This window comes from Lissotriton helveticus, chromosome 5_1 (genome assembly GCF_964261635.1).
Source record: "Lissotriton helveticus chromosome 5_1, aLisHel1.1, whole genome shotgun sequence".
Taxonomy (NCBI): domain Eukaryota; kingdom Metazoa; phylum Chordata; class Amphibia; order Caudata; family Salamandridae; genus Lissotriton; species Lissotriton helveticus.
Genome location: NC_136065.1, coordinates 1,635,751,093 through 1,635,775,919, shown reverse-complemented (window position 1 = coordinate 1,635,775,919; position 24,827 = coordinate 1,635,751,093). Strand labels below are relative to the sequence as shown.

The window sequence follows — 24,827 nt, the reverse complement described above, 5'->3', positions numbered from 1 at the left end:
CGCGGCTTTTGGCACGAGCACCACCGGACTGGACCAAGGGCTGTTGGAAGGTTCGATAACTCCCAGCTCTAGCATCTTGGCAACCTCTCCATGGATGCTAGCCTTCACCTTGTCTGACAGCCGGTAGGTCTTTGACTTCACTGGTGGGCTGTCTCCTGTGTCCACATCATGAGTACACAGGTGGGTTCTTCCCGGGACAAGGGAGAACGAAGAGTACTGCTCCAATACCTGGCGGCAATCCTTTCGCTGCTCAGGAGTTAGGGATGGGGAGAGAATCACTCCCTCCACCGACCCATCCTTCTCTTGGGACGAGAAGAGATCAGGGAGAGGCTCGCTTTCTGCTTCCTCGGCACCATCAGTCACCATCATCAGGATGACCTCTGGCCTCTCATGGTGGGGTTTGAGGCGATTGGCATGCAGCACCCGAAGGGGCTGTCGAGGGGTCTTAAGATCCACCAAGTAAGTGGCCTTACCCTTCTTTTCCAACACTTCAAATGGGCCTGTCCAACGATCTTGAAGGGCACTTAGCTCTCCAGGTTCCATCACCCACACTTTCTGGCCAGGCTCCAACTCCACCGGGTGAGCATTGTGGTCGTACCATTCCTTCATTACTGCCTGGCTGGCCTCCAAGTTGTCAGAAGCTTGCTTCCACAACTTTGCCATTTGGCTCCGAAAGGCCAGCATGTAGCTCACCACATCCTGAGGAGGTTTTCTGGGAGACTTTTCCCATCCATCCTTCACCAGGCTGAGAGGTCCACGCACAGGGTGTCCGTACAACAGTTCAAAAGGGCTGAAGCCCACTCCCTTCTGCGGCACTTCTCGGTAGGAAAACAGCAAACAGGGCAGGAGGACGTCCCATTTTCTCCGTAGGCTCTCAGGCAGACTTCTTATCATGCCCTTCAGGGTCTTATTGAACCTCTCTACCAGTCCATTCGACTGGGGGTGATGAGGAGTGGTGAACCGGTAAGTCACTCCACACTCCTTCCACATCGCCCGCATGTAAGCTGACATAAAATTGGTCCCCCTGTCGGACACAACTTCCTTGGGGAATCCCACTCTGGTAAAGATCCCCATCAGGGCCCTAGCCACCACAGGTGCAGTGACAGTCCTCAGAGGAATGGCCTCTGGATACCGTGTGGCATGATCCACCAGAACCAGGATAAACCTGTGACCAGCTGTTGTTGGTGGATCCAATGGCCCTACAATGTCGATGCCCACCTTTTCAAAGGGGGTGCTAACGACCGGAAGTGGTTCCAGGGGAGCTTTCAGCTTTACCCCTGTTTTCCCACTGGCCTGGCAGGATACACATGTCCGACAGTAAGTGTTGGACGCCACTTTCATCTGAGGCCAGTAAAAGTGGAGGACAAGCCGAGCAAAGGTCTTGTCCTGGCCTAAGTGTCCTGCCAAGGGTATTGCATGAGCCAATTCCAGCAGAAAGGCTCGGTATTGCTGCGGGACTACCAAAGCCCTTGATGAGCCAGGTAAGGGTACCTTGGGTTCACTGTAGAGGAGTCCATCCTCCCAGTAAATATGGTGGTGTCCCGTAGCATCACCTGCTGCCTGGACTTCAGCCTGACGCCTCAATCCCTCAAGGGTAGGGCACTCCCTCTGCCCCTTACAGAATTCCTCTCTGGTAGGTCCTCCCTCCACATGCCACTCAGCAGGGATGGGTAAATCCTCCAGAGAGTCTACCTCCCCCTCCACGGACTCCTGGTCCACCACCGCAGGTGGCCGATCTGTCACATGGGGCGTGGATGCTGAAGCAGGCTCTTCCTGCCTCCGGGTCTGTCCCTTTTTGGCAGCGGGTTGGGCCATTGTTCCAGGCTCCAACCCAGGCGAACTCCCTCTCCGGGCAGTCGCAGACCGTGTGCTCACACAGGCCCAGTCAGGTGTACCCAGCATCGCAGTGTGCGTCCGGTATTCCACCTCTCTCCAAGTATTGTGCTCCATGTCATTCCCCAGCAGACAATCAACTGGCACGGCAGGGCTTACGGCAACTCGAAGTGAACCTGCAACCCCTTCCCACTCAAAGGGAACCTCAGCCACTGGATAGTGGCCCAGTCTGCCGTCAGCCATCGCGGCGGGGTGGAGTACATTGGGAACCACCTGCTCTGGAGACACCAGTTGACTTCTCACCATAGTCATACTGGCTCCTGTATCTCTCAGAGCCTCCCCTCTCTGGCCATTGATGGTGACCCATTGCCCATACTTTGTAGTATTTGGGGGCACCTGGATCTTTGGAACCATCTCCCGCTCTCCCAGGGACACTAAGGTGACACCCGCCCACTCACCCCCCTTATCTAAGGGCAACTCCTCCCCGAGTGCTACACTAGCTACTCCCGGTGGTTTTCCTCCGGTGGGAGGGGGTGGTCTCTTTGGGCATCTGACATCTCCCTTATAATGTCCAACACCACCACACTCAAAACAGTGGAGAACCCTTGGCTGCTGGCTTTGGCCAGGATTAGGGTTTCGGGGCGGGTTTGCCTTAGGAGTGAAACCTGTTCCCTTCCCTTGGAAACTGTTTTGGGGACCTTTAGAGAACTCCCTCTTTTTGTCTCCCCCCTCCTTCTTCTGAGGGGCGCCCTGTCCGGCCTTTTGGGAATCCCCTCCAGTCCCCTTTGAAGACACCCGGGTACTTGCCCAGATGTCCGCATCCTCTGCAAGCTTCCGGGAATTTGTCAGCTTGCTGTCCACCAGGTGTTGGCGCAGCTCGGGAAAACATTTCTCGAGGAGGTGCTCTTTCTAAAATAGATCATACAGCCCCTCATAGTCCTTCACCTCACTGCCCTTGACCCAGCCCTCCAATGCCTTACGTGCGTAGTCAAGGAAGTCCACCCAGTTCTGGGTACCCAACTTGTGGCTCCCCCTGAACTTCTGACGGTACCTTTCTGGGGTAAGCCCAAACTTCCTTACTAATGCTAGCTTCATGATGGGGTAGTTGGTTTGCTCCTCTGGTTCCAGGGCCAGCAAGGTGTCCCGACCAGCAGGAGGCATGTACCTATACAAACCACCCCCCCAGTGCTTCTCCTGCACCCCATGGGCTCTTAAGGAGACCTCATAGGCAGCCAGCCACTTGGCTATGTCATCTCCCTGACTAAAGCTAGCAATAAGGTCTTTTGGCAAATAGGGTCTGGACTCCCTGACTGTTTCTTTGGATTCACTGCCACCATTTATTACAGGAGAAGGCCCCCGTTGCAGGGCCTGGAGTTCCAACTCTTTCAACCTGAACTCATGAACCATCCTCTTCTCTTCCTTCTCCTGCTCCAGCTTAGCCAACTCCCATTTTAATTGCCTCTTTTCCCTCCTGTCAGCGAGCTCTGCTTCGGTTAAGCTTCCCCCGGAAACACTACTGCCTTTCCTGGAGTAGGACCCTGGTCCTGGGAGTAGGTTTTCCCCCTAAGAGTGGAATAATCCATCTATCTCCACAACCGGTTCCCGGTCCACCCCTTCATCCTCCTCCTTCCCTTCTTTGTGTGCCTCCACCCAAGCCCTTAGACTGGTCTGGAGCTCCCTCTTCTTGGCACCATGCTTAAAAAATACCCCCATTTTCTGGCAGAAATCTTTCAGCTGAGCCACAGAATAGGTATCTAGGTTTTCTAGTGCAAATTCCATTTTACAATGGGCAATACCAAGTTATACACACCAGGAAATTAGAGTTGCAAGGGCAACCTAAAGCCACCTCCACCCCACCACCAGGAACAAATTTGGAAAAACAAAAGGACAAATTAGGAGGGCCGCTAGGAGAAAACTCCTGGTGTAGGCTAGTGTATTACGTTTAATTACTACTGAGTAGCTGCAACCACAGTCAGGATCCCACCGCTAGACACCAATCTGTTGGAACCTGGGTTGTCAGGTCACCTAGGGTAGCCTGGCCTAGGGTAAGACATGCAATTCTAGAGGCACAAGTGTGAAGGTTGCAAACCACCCAGCAGGAAATCCACGCAATAACACATAAAAAGGACGCTACACCAATGTTAGAAAAATAAGTACTCGTTTATAAAAATAATATCTTTGCTCTTTTCACACTAGAATTCACAGTTCAATATAATGCATTCTGTCAGGAGAAGAACCAGTACTTTTAAAATTGCCAAATAATGTCAAAACACAGTTCTATTAACTTAACAGCACATTACATTTAGAAGTCTTGGAATCCGTAGTTCTACTTTCAGAGAGGTTAACTTATTTCAGTGATTATTATCAAAATGACATTTAATCAGACACCAACATTAACCAGATTTGACTTTGATGAGAAATTTCAGTTAAACTCGAAATTTCCTTAGACACCAGCAAATTCTGTGAGAAACTTCTGCCTTTGCTTAACCAGCAGGTTCCTTCCGCCCTCTATTTGCAGATTCCCCCCAAGCTACTCCCCACCTTGTGTCAAACAATGTAGGAACGACCAGTGTCTAAGGCACTCCCTTGTAGGCGCTAGCGCCCCTTTCCCCCTGCAGTTCACCTCCTTACTTGTACCAAAACGGGCGGTGGCAGTTGTGCTGCGCCAGAGAGTGGGGGAAAACACTCGGCAGGACCAAAGGGAGCCACACGCTGGCAAGGTTCACCAGCCTCTGGGGCCCCTCCGCTCTCCTCTGCGTGGCGCCAAAATAAAGGAAGCAGTCTCAGTCGTATCTCCTAAGCCGCTTTTGGGCTCCACAGTCCTCCCCTCCCGCCAGCCACAACAAGCGGCGCTCGAGCAGGGGAGAGAAGTTGCCACTCGCCTATGCCGCCGTGGGACTCCCGGCGTCACCCTCCACAACTCCCTCGCGCTGATCGGAAGGTAACACTGCTCCTCACGGCTGGCTCCGCCTCAGGGAGTCGAACGCACCACCGGCCATGCGCGAAGGGGAAGCGTCTCCCCGCTGAAGCCCGCGCTCTCCTACCGGTGCTCTTCTCCACAGCTCCGCCCACTCAGGAAGTCCGCAGGGATTCCTCAAGGTCCGCTCCTCACCTCCAAATCGTCTCTTCAGCCACAACTCGGCGCCGATCCCCACGCTGTCACAGGGGCGGAACAGCCCGATCTCTCCTGGCCTCTGCTCCCTCAGCGCCCGCCGCTCCTCTCAGTTGGCGCTCAACCACTGATCCAGTGCAGCTCACCAGGCGCTGGCTTCACTCCACAGCAGGTGAGAGATGACACTCTGTGGGGTGATTTAACTAGGGGACAGTCGCTGTAACCAGGGCAGGTTTTTATTGAGGTCTGAATAAAAAGGGGGGGCCACAAGGATTAGCCCTTCTCCGTTCGAGGGAATCTCAGCAGAAGTCTTTTCACTGGGCAGAGGACTGCACCCCACAGTGCTGTAGTCTCCTTCTCCTGTCCACCTCCCTATTCTTTCAGTTCAGGGATTAGTCAGGCGCCCAGGGTCTCCCTATATCATCCACAGCGGGGACAGGACAAGGATCCCAAAGGAGGAGTAGAGAAGTGGATTAATTAGGCTGCTTCCCAGTCCAGGAGATCAACCCTTTCACTAGCCTCCCCCCACCTTCCAAGATAGCCTGTCCTCCAGCTGACTCTCTGGTAGACAAAATGGCTGACTAGCATTCCGCCTTTTATAGGCTGACCCTCAGGAGTCCAGAAGGGACCAGAAGGTTCTGGAACGCCCTATACTAGTCTATGGGCAAGTTCTGGGTTTGGCAGTTAGGGCAGTTGGTAGCCACCATTTTGGGGTCCCAACTATTTTCCTGTCAGAACAGGCCTCTGGGCCTGAGGTGAAAAACTATGAGGGGAAAAAAGAACACCTATCCCCTTTACCAACATCTAGAAAAAGTTAGTGGACAAAAATTATTAAAGGTATGAGGGGCAAAAAGGGGACAACATAAATAATAAATTGGAGGGACTACGCAAGAAGCCAGACAGGTCTAACAACAGGGTTCTAGGCAATTTACAAGGATCTTTGTAAAGATCTTCGCGTCTGTGTTCAGGAGGGCTATGGGATACGATGTGCAGAGGGAGGGGTCTTTAACTGGCTTTGGGACTAAAACTACTTCAGCTTCGGACATGATGGGGTGAGTCCAGTGGCTTCAGAGAAGTTGTTAGAGGGGAAGAAGGTGAGCCTGTAGCTGCGGGCGAAAAGTGCGAAAGAAATAAACAGTAAGACCATCGGACCCAGGGGTTTAGCCCATTGGAAGCTGTTTAAGTACTTTTGCAATCTCTTCCAGGGATATTGGCTCGTCTAAAAGTTTGGCGTGGTGGGGGTGCATGTGCCCTGGTATGTAATTGCACTACGATCCAGGTCAGGGTCCCACACCAAATCAAACCCCGCCCAAGAACACTCGTCTCCTCCAAGGATTGTAGGAGCTCTCGAAGGAGGGTGCGCAAGAACACGTCTTGGGCCTGATTAGGTGCATAGAGGCTTACAAGAGTCAAATTGTGTGCCCCAGTGTATCTGGAGCTTAAGAAATCGACCCTCTGGGTCACTTACTACCCCGTTTATCCTCCCAGCGAAGCCTGCCTGCAGTAGTATGGCCACTTCCGCAGTTTTGAAAGGGCAGCAAGCCCAGTATTGTAGTGGATATTTAGGGTGTCTTGAGACGTGTATCGGTGGAGATAAGGTGTCTCCTGTAGAAATATGATGTCTGTGTCCTGGAGAAGCAAGTAGCGCCAGATCTGCCGCCTCTTATTGGGGGAATTAAGTCCCTTGACATTAAGCGAGAGGAGTTTAAAGGGAGAAATCAATGACATCCCAGTAGGACTGTCCATAAGGTATGAGTATAAGAATCGCTTATGATAGCACTAGGTCTCAATTGGAAGCTCCAAAGAGAAGGAGGTGCGTAGAAGGGTGTATTATATCTCTAAGTGTACAGGGGGCTCTGTACGTTTACAGGGGGCTCCAAGTGGCTAAGCTTGTCAGTCGCATCCCCCTCTCGGAATGCGCCTCTAGGGGATGGTGGAAAGGGAGGAAAGAAGGGTAGCAACAAGTGGCCAACAGGGCCAACCAAACCCAGTGTGGAGGAACAACCCATAGTTCACAGAGCGGACCATTCTGTAGAGGTTGCTCTTCTTTTTGACACGTTCTTTGTGGGGGGAGGTGGCAGGCTCCAGCAGATCTTTAGGTCTCCGCTACCGGCAGCCCTCTATACGATGTGCAAAAAGGAAATCACCAGTCGACGGCATCCCTCAGCAGGAGGAGAGAACAGGAGGTCACAACAGCCAAAGACGAGAGTGGGGAATTCACTGCAGCGACGAGTTTACCCACATTTCCGTAGTAGCAGACGCTCATCCCATCCTTGCCCCAGAGTAGCAAGTTCTGATGCGTGTAGTCGAATACCCACGCGTAGAGTCGAAAGCGGGTAAACCACTTAGATCGGGAGCAGCCAAAGATAGAAATGCGACCAAGCACTTCAGTCCGTGGGAACAGAGGGTCGAGGTTGTGGGGGAGAATCACTCCGATTTCGGATGCGATTGATAATGTCTTGTTTAACCTGGGATGAGTCTTTATCCTTGGGGGGGCATCCTATGTTTAGACGTGGTAAAGACCATTCCGAGCAAAAAAAGCTTTCCGGGGCGTGCGCATGGGGAGGGGGGCCCTCCACTTCCTGGTCCAACGGAAGTTGAAGGAGCTGCTTTGCCTCACTAAGCAAGCGGAGGATTCGGCGTTTGCCCTTCCAAGAAAACATCAGGGCAAAGGGATGGCCCTATTGTTATTTGATTTTGAGCTCATGTAGCTTGTCAGTAGTTGTCTGCGCAGTGTGGCAGGGACATTGTCTTGGAAGATTTGGATTGAGTATCCGTTGTATGACAAAGCTGTGGACCCTTGGACATTTTTCAGGATGGCCTCTTTTTCAGTAAAGAAGTGGATCCTTGTTAGAATATCCGGGATAAAATACGGTTGTCCCCCAGGGCCGCAGACGCAATGAGCTCTATCCAGAATTGTGTGGCGAAGCTTCTTCTCGCGGATTACCTGTAAGAGGTCCGCTGTGAAGGTCATATGTCCTCTCCCTCTCCTCCATGCAGGACCCCCTGCATTTCGTAAATTATTACGCCACCCACGATTTTCTAAATCTTCCTGCTTGAGCTGTAGAGTGATGTTTTGGTATTCCAGCTCTGCCATCCATGCCATCCATAGCCAGAGGCTTTTGTGATCTTCTGGTCTTGCGTCCATAGTGCGTTCTAGATCATCTACCCGTCCTCCAATTTCAGCAACTTCCCTCTGGATGTCTTGTAGCCCGGCCTTAAAATCTTCTTTGAGCGATCCGATCTCCGCTTTGATTTCCTGAAGGAAGGAGTTCATAAAAGCCTGTGTGATCGGGACTTCAGACGGCTCCCCATTCGACTCTGGATCTGAAGGGTGGGCATGTGATTTCATCCATAATGAGGTTACGGGATTGTCTTCAGACATATTAGAATCTGGATCTTTGTTGGCTTTAGATCTGGGCATAGTCAGGAAGTGTTCATAGGCCGTAGCTCTGTGACAAAGTGGAGAAATCGTCCAACCAATAGGTGGTCTGTGGGCAATCCGGTGCTCTGAAGGGGCCGTCGCCAAAGAGGCAGCGGAAAGATATTCAAGCTTCAAAGCGAGCTGGAGCACTTCCCCTTCCGGGCCCCCTCAAACGAGGAGAAAAATGTAAATATGTTTTTGTCCAATTTGAAAAAGTAATGAGAACTGTTTCTGTGTATCACTAGGTTTACAAGAAATAACAAAAGTGTGGGAAAAATATAAATGTTTAAAAAAAAAAAAGTAAATATACAAATATTTTTTTGATAAACCTCAACACAAGACTAATCTTTGTGTATAGTGTCTATGCTGTAAGACAAATGCTTTCCGTAGAGTCATCCCCATTTGAAAGTAAGATAGGCCAGATAAGAGGTTTCTCATTGTATTCACTGGGCTCTGTGGCCTTAGATCCTCAATCCTACCCTGCTTCTAAAGAGGTTACACACAGGGTAGCAGTCAGGGAAGTGGTCGGCTTTGCCAGCTGCATCGTCCTCGCAGGTGTCCACTGTCCGTCGGGGTCACTAGCTGTTTCTCCCCCCCCCCCCCGTGCTCTAGTGCAAATGGCACGTTGGTCCCAGGCCCAAGATATGGCCCCAAACTGCCAGGTCCGCTGTTAATCAAGGGAGATGGGGCTCCCGTAGACCGACGGACCCGGGGAGAGATTTCCCGCTAGCAATTAGCAGGGCTGATGACCTCAATCTCCTGGATCCCCTCGCGCAGCTAGTACATGGTGCTCTGGTAGCGTGTACTCCGTCTCCTGTGGAGTGGGCCAGCTCATTTCAGGGCCAGAAGTTCCACTGTAGACCCGCGTTCGCTCAGCGTCAAATAGGGCCCCGCTCTTCACCTCAGCCCCAACGGGGGGCCCCAGCACTTATCAGGCCAGAGGGAGCCGGCCTCTCAAAGCGCAGGCCCCACCAGCAAGACAGGAGGTCAGCACCATATCATCAAGCCCCACTCCGGTTGTGCAGGCCGGAGGGCTCCTACCCGCAATGTAGGCCAGTAGGGGGAGTCTCTGGATTTTAGTATAGAAAATTTCTATTCTCCATGACTATGGAAGTGCCTTCCCAGTGTGTTCTTGTGTTTTGAAAGAGTGCCATTTATTGCAGTATTACCCTTTTACCTGTGTTTGGTTATTTTTTTGTAACATGCACACGTCACTTTTCTCTTGTAACGCACTGTTTGCTACCTTTTACATTTTGTTTGCTTTCGATACTTGCACACGTGCCACCATTGCCTACGTAACGTTTGGTTCGAGGCATGTGGGCTGCTAAATTCATATCTATTGCATAGATCGCCGCCTAGTGTTTGGTCCGGATGATTGCACATTGTTGTCCTGGAAGAGTCTTCGAAGTATCACGAGATAGGTGGCTCCTCCCCTGGACTACAGTGCGCATGGGCATCGACTCCATCCCCAGATTGTTTTTTTCCGCCATTGGGTTCGGATGTGATTTCAACGTCTCCTGTTCGGAATCGATAAAACAACTTCTTTAAGGCCAAAAGGCTTTCTTTTCTTCGTCGGTATTGTTAGCGTTCGGTCTCGTGTGTACTCCAACTCTTCGAGTCGGATAACTGAGGAGTCCGGTGACTCTTTGGTCATCGAGGCCTGACTCTTCGGTCATCGAGGCCCTGTCGACGCAACAAGACCCCGACGACGCTACAATGGAACGAAGTCCGTTCAAGTTCTGCCCCGTGTGCGGTTCGAAATACCCACACATCGACGTGCATCCTGTATGTAACAAGTGCCTGTCGCCGGACCACAACGAGGCCAACTGTATGGCCTGTTCGAAATTCAGGTCGAAGAAGACGCTCAAGATTCGGCGCGTGGCGCGCCTCGAGGCCCAGAGATCGGCCCCGGCACCAGTGGACATCTTCGACGACCCCGAAGCAGTCGAGCAAGAGCTTCACCTGCAGATCTCACCTACATCATCGGCGGAGGTCGAGGCCGACTACGGAGAACCCGTCGAGGGCCAGGACCTAGACGAAAACGTCGAGGAGGTAGGGGACGACGAGGAAGTTTATGGGGCCGCGGAAGATAGCTCGGAGGAAGAGCTATGCCCCGTACGTACAATTACTAGGCTCAGGTCACGGGATCGCCACACGGCCTTACCCACGACCCTACTCCTCAGTCCTCGGCCCCGCCTCCTGGCCCGGCTATGGACATACCTACGGAGCCTCCATTACCCAAATCGAAACCGAAACTAAAAACATTGGAATCGAAGACAACAAAGATGGCCGACACAGCATCGAAACCGAAGACGTCCGAGACCACATCGAAACCGTCGTCTTCGGAGGCCTCGAAGCCAAAAAAGGCTGTCGAACAGGCTAAGGTACCGAAAGGGGTCAAAAAGAAAAGCTCGTAGAAGGTCGTCGAGCAAGTGTCGAGTAAAGTGGTCGAGTCGAAGAAGACTGTCGACACACCTTCAGCCAAGACTACCGCGCCAACAGCCAAACGGCCAGTCGAGGCAAAGTCAGCGGAGGGCGCCGGCACTAAGTCTGGAGCACCGACGCCAAAAGTAAAGACTGCCGATCCGAAGCCTGCGGCGTCGACGCCTAAGGTCGGGACAGGCGACCGGAGCGCAGCTGTCGAGGGTGCGTCCGCGCCTCCGGCGCCAAAAGAAAAATCGTCGACGCTCGGATCTTCCCCTGTAGGTGGACCGAGGTCATCTGTCGGATCGACCAAGCCATCCGCTTCTTTTACGAAGCAAGTCTTGGACTCCTTGAAACGGATACGGAACAAGGTGTCGGAGCCGAAAACACCCTCGGTACCGGAGGCGAGCGTTCCGCTGAAGAAGACTTCCATGCCGATCCTCTATACTCTACCGCCGAAGGTGGTGCCGAAGGCTTTTGCACCTCGTACGGTGCCCGAGGACTCGGAGGGGTTGAGGCACACTCCACTAAGTGGAGGTTTTCGGCAACAACCCTTGCTTGAAGAACAGTCTGAGCATTTTATCGACGCCGACACGGGTAAATTAACGCTCTACAAGAGGAAAATTACATCCCAGCCTGTGGAATCCTATGTAATACCTCTAAAGAAGAAAAGGCCTGCGCCAGAAACGGAAGGACTTGTTGAACCCATTCCTCCACGGCCTATGAGGAGTCCAACACCTTCACCCACTTGCTCAGATGGAGAGGGGGGTGAACAGGATGAGGAGTATAACTTTCCAGACAATACTGACCCTGATGAGCAGCAGGACTCATGGATAGACTCTGGTGATCAAGGGGACCAACAAGTGGTTAATGACCCACAGGTGTATGGTGTAGGAAGGTAGATCCCTGACTATGGTTGCCCCCAACTTTTTGCCTGGTGTTTTGCTGGTTTTCTGACTTAGTTGACCTGGGGCCCTGCTATTCAGAACCCCAGGCCTACTGCTCTCTCTGTAAAATGGATTCCATGTACCCTAGGTACATATCTAATTGGATACTGAGTCACCTTATCAGTCCCTGTACAGTGTACCTTAGGTACCCAGGGCATAGGTGTAACCAGGGCCTACCAGGGGCTGCAGCATGTATTATGCCACCCCTGGCTGGCCATCCAAATCTGACACAACTGGCTGCACGACAGCTGGGGCAAGGTGGTGTAATCACCCTTTGCTTTAGATATAGTATTCCTATATCTAACCCTAAACCTGGACACACAGATCTCCTATCAGTCACTCCTATGGCAGGCCTATGGCAGGCCTTAACAATCCTGAAGGCAGAGTGCTTGGAATCGTGTGAGGTAGTGCTCTGGCATGAGCTGAGCCTGTCTGCGGCTTTCGGGATCCATCCCTTAGCCGTTTCCGTGATATCGCATACCATATACTCTTAAGTGCATTATAATCCTCGCGGTTATATGCCAACTCTGGTATCGCTTTATCAAAACATGTCGAGTAAGGTGTCGTACGAATTGGAATACTAACCCCTCGCCAATTCTGGCGACGGGGTTAGCATTCCACCCTTCTAGAGGGACACGACATGTATGTAACCTGTAACCCCGGTTAAAGTCAGACATAGCCTTAGCTCCACAAAATGGATGCTGCCACCGAGACACAATCTGCCCTCCTGCTGCTGGGAGTCCTCCCAGAGCAGGAGGCAAGGACAAAGGGTTTCCTGTCCGGGGCGGTGCCAGCACCGTCCCAGACAGGATTTTGTGTATCCTAGGTAGGCAGGGCTTTAGAGGAAGGTGACTGCAAGTGGCACCCCGGTGCTCACTGTGCATAGGCCGGCTGAAACAAGTTCCAGGGGCACTCCAGCCCCTGGCCTGGGGAAAGCCCGCCAAAGGAGAGGGGCAGGACTTAGTCGCGTGCCAGCCCCTTTTTGCAGGATAAAGGTAGGAACTGGCCCCCTTCCAAATGAGATCATCTTTGAATCCTGAAACTACTTTCCACGAAAGGAACTCAAGACTTCTTCCCAAGATTCTCCCTTGTGACTAAGGAGTAGTCACCCTGCAGCAGCAGGCACCAACCAAGTATCGCGGTTTGTTGCCAGTCTCTCCTTCGGATCAAGACTGCTCCAGCACGACGAGAACCGGCTTCCCTGGCACCTCTGACCTCAACCTACGTCATCAGCCCAGCTGTGACCCGTGGGTGTGACGAGACCTCGAGGGACCGGCCATCTTCAGAACTGCACGACGCTTGTCCAGCACGACTCCCGAGTGACCCTCGACAGTGTGCAGGGAAAAATTATGGCGCATGATGGCCTCCATGGGTTTTGAAGAACCTTTAGTCACCCTGCTCCGCAGGCTGCACACTGCTACAATGGTAAGGGTCAGATATGGCCGTGGTGGGGAAAAATCACAACCAATTTTATCTACTGAAGGCGTCCGACAAGGATGCATTTTAGCACCTTTTTTATTCTTGATTTATACAAATGGTTTGGAGGGTTTTTTGTTAGAGACATCTGCTGATTTTCCAAAAATAAACGGAAAAAGAATCCCAATGTTGTCTTATGCTGATGACACTGTTTTAATGACACTTACCCCAAATAGCATGCAGATTACTCTGAATGCTTTTGATACCTTCATGGGCAATTTAGATTTAGGTGTTAATTTTACTAAATCTTTTGCCATGACTTGTGGTCCAAAAAATGTGAAGACACGGAAATATATGGTAAAGAATGCTAACATTGAGAAGGTGGATAACTTCTGTTATCTGGGTAACCTCTTTAATAAAAAATTAAGTTGGGAACCATTATTAACAGCACGGGTTCAGAAGGTTGCCCAGTTAATCGAAGCTCTTTTCCGCTTTTCTAGTAAATTGGGCCAGCGGCGTGTTGCGGAAATTATATCATTATATAAGGCCAAGTGTGTTTCCGTTTTGACCTATGGTTCAGGGGTGTGGGGTTCGGATAAATGCGAAAAAATACAAATTGTGGAGAATAAGTTTGTTAAACGTTTGTTATGTGTGCCATTGAGTACGTCTAATATATTTTGCCATGAGGAAGTTGGTATTGAGTTCATAAGTGACATTATTCACGTCGCCCCACTGATATTATGGGCAAAGGTTTGGCAATCAGAAAATTTGAAATTAACAAAAGATATTATCCAAGATTGTCAAAAACTTGATTATTATACCCAAATCCCGTGGCTACGATATGTTAAAGAGACCTTTTTTAAGATAGGTCTAGGAAAAATGTATACAAACCCAGAACTACTTGGCAGGGATACCAAGGAGATTATTATGAAAGCCTTTAAATCTAGTTTGGGTTCTCTTAGGACAAATGACCATCTACTGAGCGTACAAGGAAAACCAGCTCGCCAGTTTTACTTGTCATATATCATGAACACACAATGGCGCTTTTATTTAACAAGATTTCGCCTTGGTACCCTACATTTTTTGTTCGCTTTTCCTAAACAGGGGGGATGGTGGGAAAAGCTACCCAACTGCCCCTGTAACAACAAGGTTTCTCAAAATACTCTCCATCTTTTGTTTTTTTGTACTTTGTATAAAGTTCCAAGAAATGTTTTCCTTAAACCTTTATTGGCATCATTTCATACACGTTATTATAAAGAAGCGTATGATTGTTTGTTGTCCCTGTCAACTGTACATATTTGTAATGCCGTCTTAAATTTTATCAGATCAGCTCTGGTGATTCGAAATAGATATTGATGACATTCGGTTTTTCAGAAAAGTATGTAAATATGTATAATGTTTGATTAATTTTATTTGATTTTACAAATTTTGTTATGTTTACTTTTATGGTTTCTATACGAAATCGAAATAAAGTTTTGAAATTGATTGACCCTCGACTAAGTGCTTTGGGGTAAGAGAAGCCCCGACCCTGAGCAGCTCCAGCACCGAAGTTCAGCCCCCCTGCATCCACGAGATCTGCGTGGGGCCCTTCTGCTCTTTGCTGCCCACCGCGTTGTCCAGGTCGCTTGCCCGTTGGCTAGTGGCCCCTTCACGACGCTCCAAGACGACAACTACTGCTGGTCTGGTTGCTCCAGACTAGCCCTTGCTCCCCTCCAAAAGAGGAGCACCCTGGACCCTCCTGGTCCACTCAAGACGCCATTTTAGGTCCACCGCGTGGGCCTTGCATTTGCCAAGACTTGTTGCCCAATCCTGGGTCCAGCGACGTCGACAGCAAGAACCTTCGTGGGACAGCTCGCACCTCCATCCTGGTCGCCGACAACGCCTCCTGGTCCGAGAGACTGCAGAGCCCAGCAGCGCCCACTCACCTGGTCGAGGTGACTTCGCCCGGTGCCACTCTGGTGCCCATCTAATCACTGGCTAGTGATTCAGAACTTGGTCCCCTCTGCTTTCAGGTCTTCTTCTTCCCTGATCCAGGCTTGGATCACCACTAACTTTTCTTCACTGGCCGCCTGCCAGCAACTTCCTCTTCAGGCTCCTGGTTCGTCAACGTGGGTTTCCGACGCAACTTCAACCCTATGCAGCCGCAGCCCCTGGGCTAGGTAAACCAAGTACTCCGGTGCTTCAGCATAGTCCAACACTCCTAGTGTTCGGATCCACTCTTGTTTTCGACCCACCTAGTCGGGTTCGCCCGAGAACAGTAACTTTGCAACTGCTAGCCTCCATAGACTTCTTCCCGCCTTACGCGTGAGAGTTCCCACTCTGCACACGACGTCCACAGGCCTCCTGCATCTAATCCCAGTGTTTAGAATTGTAGGCCTAGCGATTCCTGAGTCTAGAAAAGTATTACTTACCTGCTAGCAAGTTCGCATTCCACTTACTGTGTATATGGTTTTTCGTGCCCCTTGGGCATTTGTGTAAATTGTGCGACTTAAAGTATTTTCGTAAGAGTTTTGTTGTGTGCTTAGCTCCCTGACTCATAAAGAGTTCAGGGTAGTCTTGTTATAAATAAATATCTGTTTATTTTCATAACAACTTGTGTGGTGTGCTTTCACTTGGTGTTCAAGGGGTAATGTGATGGTAAAACAGCTGGCTTAACACGCCCTCTAGAGTCTTAGCCTTAGACTGCTCGTATCCATGCTACTAGGATAGCTGGTCTATAAGGTTGACTTACAACCAATCATCAATAAGGGTTGTTTGGACTGATACATAGTGATCACTAGAATAGTGAGCACTGCATATCAGGCCAACTTCTCACATATGGGGTGAAAACTTCTCCAACAGAAGACTCGGCGGCATTTAATGCCTTAATTGAAAGGGCGGCTACAAACCACAAGGTGGAAATGTATGCCGACCCTGTGGAAGTTGACTTTTTGTTTGATACTTTCTCTGCATCAGAAAAAACTGTGAAGACACTTCCAATGCTCAAGGGGATTCTCAAGCATGCCACAGACATTTTCAAGGAACCTACCAGAGCAAGGGTGGTAAACCCACGAATAGAAAAGGAATACAGGCCGGCACCTGGAGACCCTACTTATATACGGGGCCAGTTGCCTCTAGACTCTTTGGTGGCCTCAAATGCCCGCAAGAGGGCAAATTCACAGACAACGGGTGAAGCTCCTCCCCCGGACAAAGAGTCGAAAGTGCTGGAGGCAGCGGGCAAAAGGGTGGAAGCGCAGGCAGCCAACATCTGGCGCATATCTAACACACAAGCCCTGTTGGCCAGATATGATAGGGCACACTATGACACCATTGAGCAGCTATTACAACACCTTCCAGACAAGTTTAAAGAAGGAGCTGAAATGCTGATACAGGAGGGCAAGCTCATTTCTAACGCTGCAATTAAATGTGCGCTTGAAGTTGCAGATACAGCAGCAAGAGCGGTAAACACTAGTGTGATGTTGAGGCATCCGGCATGGCTCCGCATCTCAGGGTTCAAGCCAGAGATACAAACAACTATCCTCAACCAGCCCGTTAACCCAGACAGACTGTTTGGCCCAGAGGTTGATACCACCCTGGAGAAGATCAAGAAAGATACTGAGACAGCTAAGTCCATGGGTGCACTTCAGTCTCAGCAGTACAGGGGGAACACTTTTCGTCGCTCAAGTACAAGAGGTGTTACCAGAGGACACTTGGCACAGCAGACGCATTTCAATAGAGGAGGCGCACAGGCCTCCTACCCCAAACAGGGTAGAGGAGGTTACAGAGGAAACAGCGCCAAGGGCAGAGGCAGAGGCAACAACCACTCCCGTTCCTCTGCTGCCAACAAACAGTGACTCCCTGTCACTGCCCCCCGACCATCCAACACCTGTCGGGGGGAGACTCCAACAGTTCCTGCCAGTCTGGAAGTCCATCACCACAGACAGGTGGGTAAGGAAACTTATCCAGTTCTGGTATTGTTTGGAGTTAACATCCACTCCACCCAACATCCCCCCAAGACAACGTCCTATGTCAGCAGAGCACTTGCACTTATTGGAGCAGGAGGTTCTGGTGATGCTGCAAAAAGGAGCAATAGAGCTCGTGCCGGTGGAGGAAGAAGGCACAGGGGTTTATTCCCTGTACTTCTTAATCCCAAAAAAGGACGGCTCGCTCAGACCCATTCTGGACCTACGCCCTCTCAACCTATACATACTCTCGGGACACTTCCACATGTTAACACTACAACAGGTTCTTCCATTGTTGAACCAGGGGGACTTCCTCGCAACCTTGGACCTCAAGGATGCTTATTTTCACATACCACTCCACCCATCCCACAGGAAGTACCTCAGGTTCACCATACACAACAGGCATTACCAGTTCAGGGTCCTACCCTTCGGAGTGACCACTGCCCCCAGAGTGTTCACAAAGTGTCTGGCAACTGTAGCGGCGCACCTCAGGAGACAAAACATACATGTCTACCCTTACCTAGACGACTGGCTTGTTCAAGCAAAGTCAGCCCAGCAGTGCGCCGCAGACATGTCCCACACCATTCACCTCCTTCACAGTCTGGGGTTCTCGTTGAACTATCCAAAGTCGCACCTTCAGCCAGCCCATGTGCGACAGTATCTGGGCGCGACGATAAATACGCTGACTGCTACAGCTCAGCCGAACCCAGTGAGGATCGACAGCATCCAGTCGCTCATTCAGAGGTTCAGACCGCAACACTCCCTACCAGCGAGGGTGTTCATGCAGTTGATAGGCATGATGGCCTCCTGCATCTTCATAGTCCCGCACGCGAGACTGCATATGCTCCAAGAATGCTTGGCACATCAGTGGAATCAGGCTCATGGACAGTTGAAAGACCTAGTGTTGGTGACCGGTCGGGCATACAGCTCTCTGCATTGGTGGAATCCACACAACCTTTGCAAGGGCCGACCGTTCCAAGAGCCTGTGCCACAGATTATCCTGACGTCGGACGCATCTCTCCAGGGTTGGGGAGCTCATGTGCTCCACTACACGGTGCAGGGACTATGGACGACGCAGCAAAAGAAGATGCACATCAATTATCTAGAGTTGATGGCAATCTTCATGGCACTCAAGGCCTTCAACGTACATCTATGCAACAAAGTCGTGTTGATCCGGACGGACAACATGACAGCCATGTACTACATCCAGAAGCAGGGAGGTACGCGCACTCCACAGCTGTCTCATCTGGCTCAGAGCATGTGGAAGTGGGCCATTCAGAGGAACAGCTTTCTCATGGCGGAACACCTCCCGGGCACGGACAATCAGATGGCGGATCTGCTCAGCAGGTACAGCCACCAAATGCACGAGTGGGAGATACATCCATCAGTACTCCGCCCGTACTTTCAGCAGTGGGGTCATCCAGAGATAGACCTGTTTGCCACAAGGGAAAACGTAAAATGCCAAAGCTTTGCCGCCAGGTTCCCTCACCCACAGTCGCAGGGCAATGCTATATGGATGAACTGGTCAGGCAGATTTGCGTACGCTTTTCCCCCAGCACCTCTCATTCCGCTGGTGGCAAGAAAGCTAAAGAAACACTCGATGACGCTCATCCTGGTTGCTCCAACGTGGGCACGCCAACCATGGTACACCACGTTTCTAGAACTCTCCGTGGTACCGCATCAAAGGCTGCATCTCACACCCAGGCTATTGATGCAGAACCATGGCGACATTCAGCATCCAGATCCGCAACAGCTCAATCTGGCGATCTGGCTCCTGAAGTCTTATAGTTTGGCTACCTTAACTTGCCCCCAGAATGCATGGACATCATCAGGGAGGCAAGAAAGCCCACTACTAGAGCTTGCTATGCTGCGAAATGGAAGCGTTTTGTCATTTACTGTACAGAACATCACATCAACCCGCTAGATGCATCCATTCCTAACATCATCTGTTACTTGTTACATCTTTACAAATGCAATCTAGCTTACGCTTCCAATCGGATACACTTATCCGCCATAGCGGCTTATCTCCAGAACAGGCAGTATCTCTCTGTTTTCAGAGTGCCTGCCATTAAAGCCTTCCTGGAGGGACTGAAACGGGTCATTCCTCCCAGAACCCCACCAGCTCCTGTGTGGAATCTCAATGTGGTTCTCACTAGACTGATGGGCCCACCTTTTGAGCTTCTCCATTCATGTGAGATTCAGTTCTTAACATGGAAAGTGGCTTTTCTCATTGCTATTACATCTCTCAGACGTGTTAGTGAGCTACAGGCGCTCACAATACAAGAGCCATTTATACAAATTCATTCCAATAGGGTAGTGCTCCGCACTAACCCCAAGTTCCTTCCAAAGGTGGTGTCACAGTTTCATGTCAATCAAACTATTGAACTACCCGCATTCTTTCCACACCCAGAAACAGTAGCGGAAAGAAGGCTCCATACGTTGGACGTCAAAAGGGCATTAATGTACTACATTGACAGAACACAACAATTTAGGAAAACACAGCAACTTTTTGTTGCCTTCTCAGCCCAGCACAAAGGCAACCCAATTTCCAAAGCAGGAATAGCCAGGTAGATCGTTAAATGTATTCAGATTTGTTATCAGAAAGCTAAACGTACTTTAACGGTCCACCCCAGAGCACACTCCACACGCAAGTTGGGAGCCTTCATGGCTTTCCTGGGGAACATTCCTTTGGAAGACATTTGCAGAGCAGCCACATGGTCAACACCACACACGTTTACCAAACATTACTGTGTGGATGTGCATTCCAAGCAGCAGGCAGCTGTAGGACAGGCTGTTCTCAAAACTCTGTTTCAGACTTCTGCAGCTGGCACGGGCGGCCGCCGTTAATGGAGGGACTGCTATGTATTCTATGCAATAGATATGAATTTAGCAGCCCACATGCCTCGAACTGAATATGCTACTTACCAGTATGCATCTGTTCTTGGCATGTAGGGCTGCTAACCTTAATATCGCCCGCCCTCCTCCCCGGTGCCCGTAGCAGCTGCAGATTTTTCTTGCATTCAATCATTAGCATGGACATCATTCACACTATTTCACTCCATCTCTTACACAATGGCTAAAAACAATCTGGGGATGGAGTCGATGCCCATGCGCACTGTAGTCCAGGGGAGGAGCCACCTATCTCGTGATACTTCGAAGACTCTTCCAGGACAACAATGTGCAATCATCCGGACCCAACACTAGGCGGCGATCTATGCAATAGATATGAATGTTAGCAGCCCTACATGCCAAGAACAGATGCATACTGGTAAGTAGCATATTCATTCTTGTGTTTGAGTGTCCTCCATTTATTGCAGTATTATTCCTCTACTTATACTTTGTACGCTTTCGTAACCTGCACACATGTCACTTTTTCCTCCTGTAATGCACCGTTTGCTACCTCTTGTATTTTGTTTGCTCACGATTGTCACTTTTTTAATTTGTTCTCTTGCTATGTTCTCATGTATCAGTTCTGTTTCTATTGTGAAGCGCTCTGACACCTTCGGGTAAAGACTGCGCTATATAAAAATGCATAAATAAATAAGGCAGTCCAGGGGGGCTCTCCAGGCCCCGGTGGGGGGTGAAGGGGGGGGAGGGGGGTTCAGGTCCTCAAGTCGCTCCGAAGAGGTGTCCCACGGGGGGCCCACCGCAACAGCCCCTCCGGAGCTAGGAGCTGTCCCCTCAGAGGAGCGGTCGGGCCGGAAGCACAGTCCAGTAATGAGCTCTTTAAGTTGAGGCACCACGTCTCCCTGAAAGGCCCAGCCGCCCTCCGAATCGCCGATCTGCAGAGCTGCCAGTGGAGAAGGCCAGGGGCAGGAGGCAGGTCCTCTTTCCCCGCACAAAGCCCAAGATGACAGCGGCAATCCCAGCGGCAGCACCTCCCAGGGTGGGGCCGCACTATGGACACCTGTGCTCACACAATTATACTGTGTAACAGTCCTGCATGGATAATCTGTGTACGCCGTGCTGTACTGTACAGGACGCAAACACAGCAAGCATAGCTCAACAGTCTTGTGCTCAACCGCATGGTATCGGGACCAGACAAGCTGTGGAGACGTGTGAGCGAGAGAAAGAGAATAATTGCTCAACTGTTCATAGAAGCATAGCATAGCAGTGTGCACAATGAAAGCGTGTTGTAACAACAACACATATAGGACCCAACAGCATGCACAACTGCACCATATAAGAAGCATGTAAGATGCAACAGTGGCAATACTCAAAGTCCAGCAGTTTATGGCACAAAAGTGTGTATAAAGGTGCAGTAATTGAAACAAGCTTGCCTTTTGAAGGACGCTGATTCTGTATATACTATACCAAAATGAGGTATAGTGTGCACAGTCCAGTGGAACCCCAAAGGTAAAAGTAGATAGCACCTTACTCTCGATTTGTGGTAGTGTGGGCGAGCAGTAAGGCTGTATCAGAGGGTAGTGTTAAGCATTTTTTGTACACACACAATAAGCAAGTGATGTCACACACTCAAAGACTGAACTCAGACCAATTTTGTTTGTATACAAAATATTAAGTTATTTTAGTTCTAAAGCCAAGCCTGGCACAGATACGTGAAATAGATGCTTTGCAAAATATAATGCAGTGTTTACAATTGAATAAAAGTTCAAATGTAGTTGTTTGAAATACAGGTAATTCAAGTTATTGAAATTACTTTTTAGTTACTGCTTAGATTACTTTTAATGTTAACCTTTTCTACTCAGTGTGATATGTTGGATATCACACTGGGACATTTCCTAGAGAGAAGGTAAGTAAAATCAGTTTTGCACAATTATTTTTCAGGTTTCATACAAATCAACTCCACACTTAAAAGAAATTTCAGATAAAACAAGCTTTGGCAATGCCAATAGGTCTCACTTTTGCAAGAGTTAGAGCAATTGGCGTTGTAAATGACATTGTCTTTTAACTATGTGTTATGGAGTGGATTGGTTGTGTGTGTTGTGGAGTGGAATTATGTGAATTGGATTGGAAATGTTATTTGTGGAATTATGTGGCGTGGAATAGTCATTCTCATCATTCCTTTATTTTGGTTCATAAAAGACCCGTAAGAGGCAGCAGTATACAAACATACAAAGATAGAATGCATAAAATCAATTTACTATGAATACATATAAGAACATTGAAAAAACAAAAAATTGTGAGGCAAGCAGCAACAATTTATTTTTTGTTTTTTTGAGACCCCGCTTACCAAGAACAATCTCATCTGTCAGGAATCCCTATTCTAAATAGTGTCTCCCACACTTTGGTCCTTGGAACAAGATCGAACGCATATCAAAGATCCACAAAAGCCACAAATAGCCTTACCTTGTCATGGTCTACTGTCCTCCATTTAATGGCCAACAAGCGAATGATTTGATCCACAGTACTAATTTTCTGAATGAACCCCACCTGAATATGAAATAAAACCTTATTTTGCAAGATCCAGTCCCGTAGTCTATTAAGTATTCAGGAACTAAAAACTTTCTGGATGCTATCTTTTAGACTGACAGGTCTATAGTCACTCACAGTAGCGGTCTCCTTTTTTTATGGATCAGAAATAATATAGCTCCTTTTCCAAGAGTCAGGAATCTGGCCTCCTACCATCAAGGCATTGGACACGGAATTGATATATGGACCCCCCCAAATCTATAATTCGCTTCAGTAGAGGTCAACAGGGATTTTATCCAAGGCTTGTGCTATTCCTGGCTTCTGGGCTGATCTAGCTAGGATGATTTTTTGAGGGTGAATTCACTATGGTCTTTGTCCCCACGCTCTGTGGGAGATGTTGATAAAACAAATTCTCTTCTGGCAAGTGATGTGCTAACCTTATAAAAACTCCTAAAATATACAACTGTTCCGCAGGGGATATATGACAATCTGGCCTCTGCTTGTCAGTGTGACCATTCTGCGATACCAAAAGCCAAAAACGCTTACCGTCTTTGGCTCTAGTTACCATAAATAAATTTTTCCATAGTCCCTCTTCCCACAAAGTTTTACTTTCTTATAGTGCTAGCATAATCCCTCCTCGCTAGAAAAATCTGAGATTTATCTTTGCCTTTCCGGCCATTGGTGAGAGCACCATTTGTAATCTTACAATTATGATCAAGCTATTTGTTTGACCTATGAGGTTTAAGACCCTATTTCTCCAAACAAGTTTTTCCAAATAGAAGCCCCAGTTTATTTAAAAAGTTGATATGAACAGCCACTGTTTGCCCAGGAGTAGGTTCTATTTGCTGTAAAACAGCAACTTTGTTCGATACAAGTCGATAAAGGTTGGCTAGTAAATCCTTAGAATTGAGGAGTCTCCCATTTAAGCAATCTTTTATTACCGGTAACCACCACCGGGTTAGCAGTATCTGCATTTACTGGGGCCCCTCTCTTTCAACCTGTCCCAAAATAATAGGATGGTAAAATAATCGCTATCATACTTGCTGTCAAATCAGACATTTCATGCCATGTCCTTATGTCCAGCAGGACATAGTCACTGTAATTCCCTCTAACAAAGGTGGGTTTTGCGTCACAATCCGAAGGGAATTACCTGTTCCCTGTTCTTAAACCATATGTGACCATAATATCCACACCTGCTGCACTTAATTTAGGTAATTTGTCTGTTGAACCAAAAGATGGAATATCCCAAAGACCGTACTCTTCCTCAATAAGGTGCAAGTATGGTGTATAAGGTTCAAAACATGAGTTAATATCTCCTGCAATGATTACTCGAAGAGAGTTGGGCAAATCTGCCAAGAATGCTTATAACATTTTCAAAGTAATAGATGGTAGGAAAAAGGGATGGTTCTGTTATAAATATTAATAACCAAATTGGAAGTCCTATCCTTGAACTTCACGCTGCGGGCTAACATATTTGGAGAGTGAATGTGTATTCTTTGTGGTCGTATCACAACAACACTTTTAGTCAAATGATGAGCCACTCGGCCAGCATGCCCACCGTAGCTTGAATGCCATAGTCACTGTGTGAGATAAATCCTTGCCTAAAAATATTAGGGATAGCCCACGTCTCCTGAAATAGGAAAACATCAAAATTATTTATGAACAATCCCCAGTACACATCCTCTAGCTTCTTTTGAGCCAGACCCATCTTGAATCGGACATGCAGGGTTAATTAGTGTAATTACTTCTGAAATGTTATTAGTAAGCCTTATCTTTGGGTAGGAACTAAAAAAAAATAACTGGCTCTCTACTCCTCAACAATAGAAGCTTGAATTTCACTAGTGGGTGGTGGCGTACCAAACCCGCCTTGAATAGGACATAAAGGAACGATAAATATAATTAATTCTGGAATAATAGTAGTGAGCATGGTCTTTGAACAGAGGGGGAAAAAGCTGGCTCTACTATATTCACCAGCTGTTTGAATTTCACTAGTGTGAGAAAGTGCCATCTTTCTTGCATTGGTATGCCCCCACTTTTTTCTGACTGCTGATGTGCTTGACGGCATGTGCCCTGGGTTTCTGCCAACCAGGTACACCGGGCCTGTGTTCCTTCCCTAAAACTGTTGAAACTGAAAACCAGTTGGCATCTCTGGCCACCTGTCAGCCCCTAGTAAATGGTACCCTAGGCATGGTGACCAGAGGAGACCCCTAAGGGCTGCAGCACTTATTGTGCCACCCTTAGGGGCCTGTACCCTGTCACCCACGCACTGCCTTGGCAGGCTGAGTGCCTAAGTACAGAAGTAAACCGAGTTGACATGACACACATCCCTGTGTGCCATGCCCACAAACCCACTGCCA

General features: G+C 49.1%; 1 protein-coding gene across 1 annotated transcript in view; it reads left to right on the top strand.

Moving 5' to 3' along the window:
• The window catches only part of SUPT16H (SPT16 homolog, facilitates chromatin remodeling subunit), a 246,013-nt gene that overhangs the window by 99,489 nt on the left and 121,697 nt on the right, over nucleotides 1-24,827 (top strand). The window lies entirely within an intron of this gene.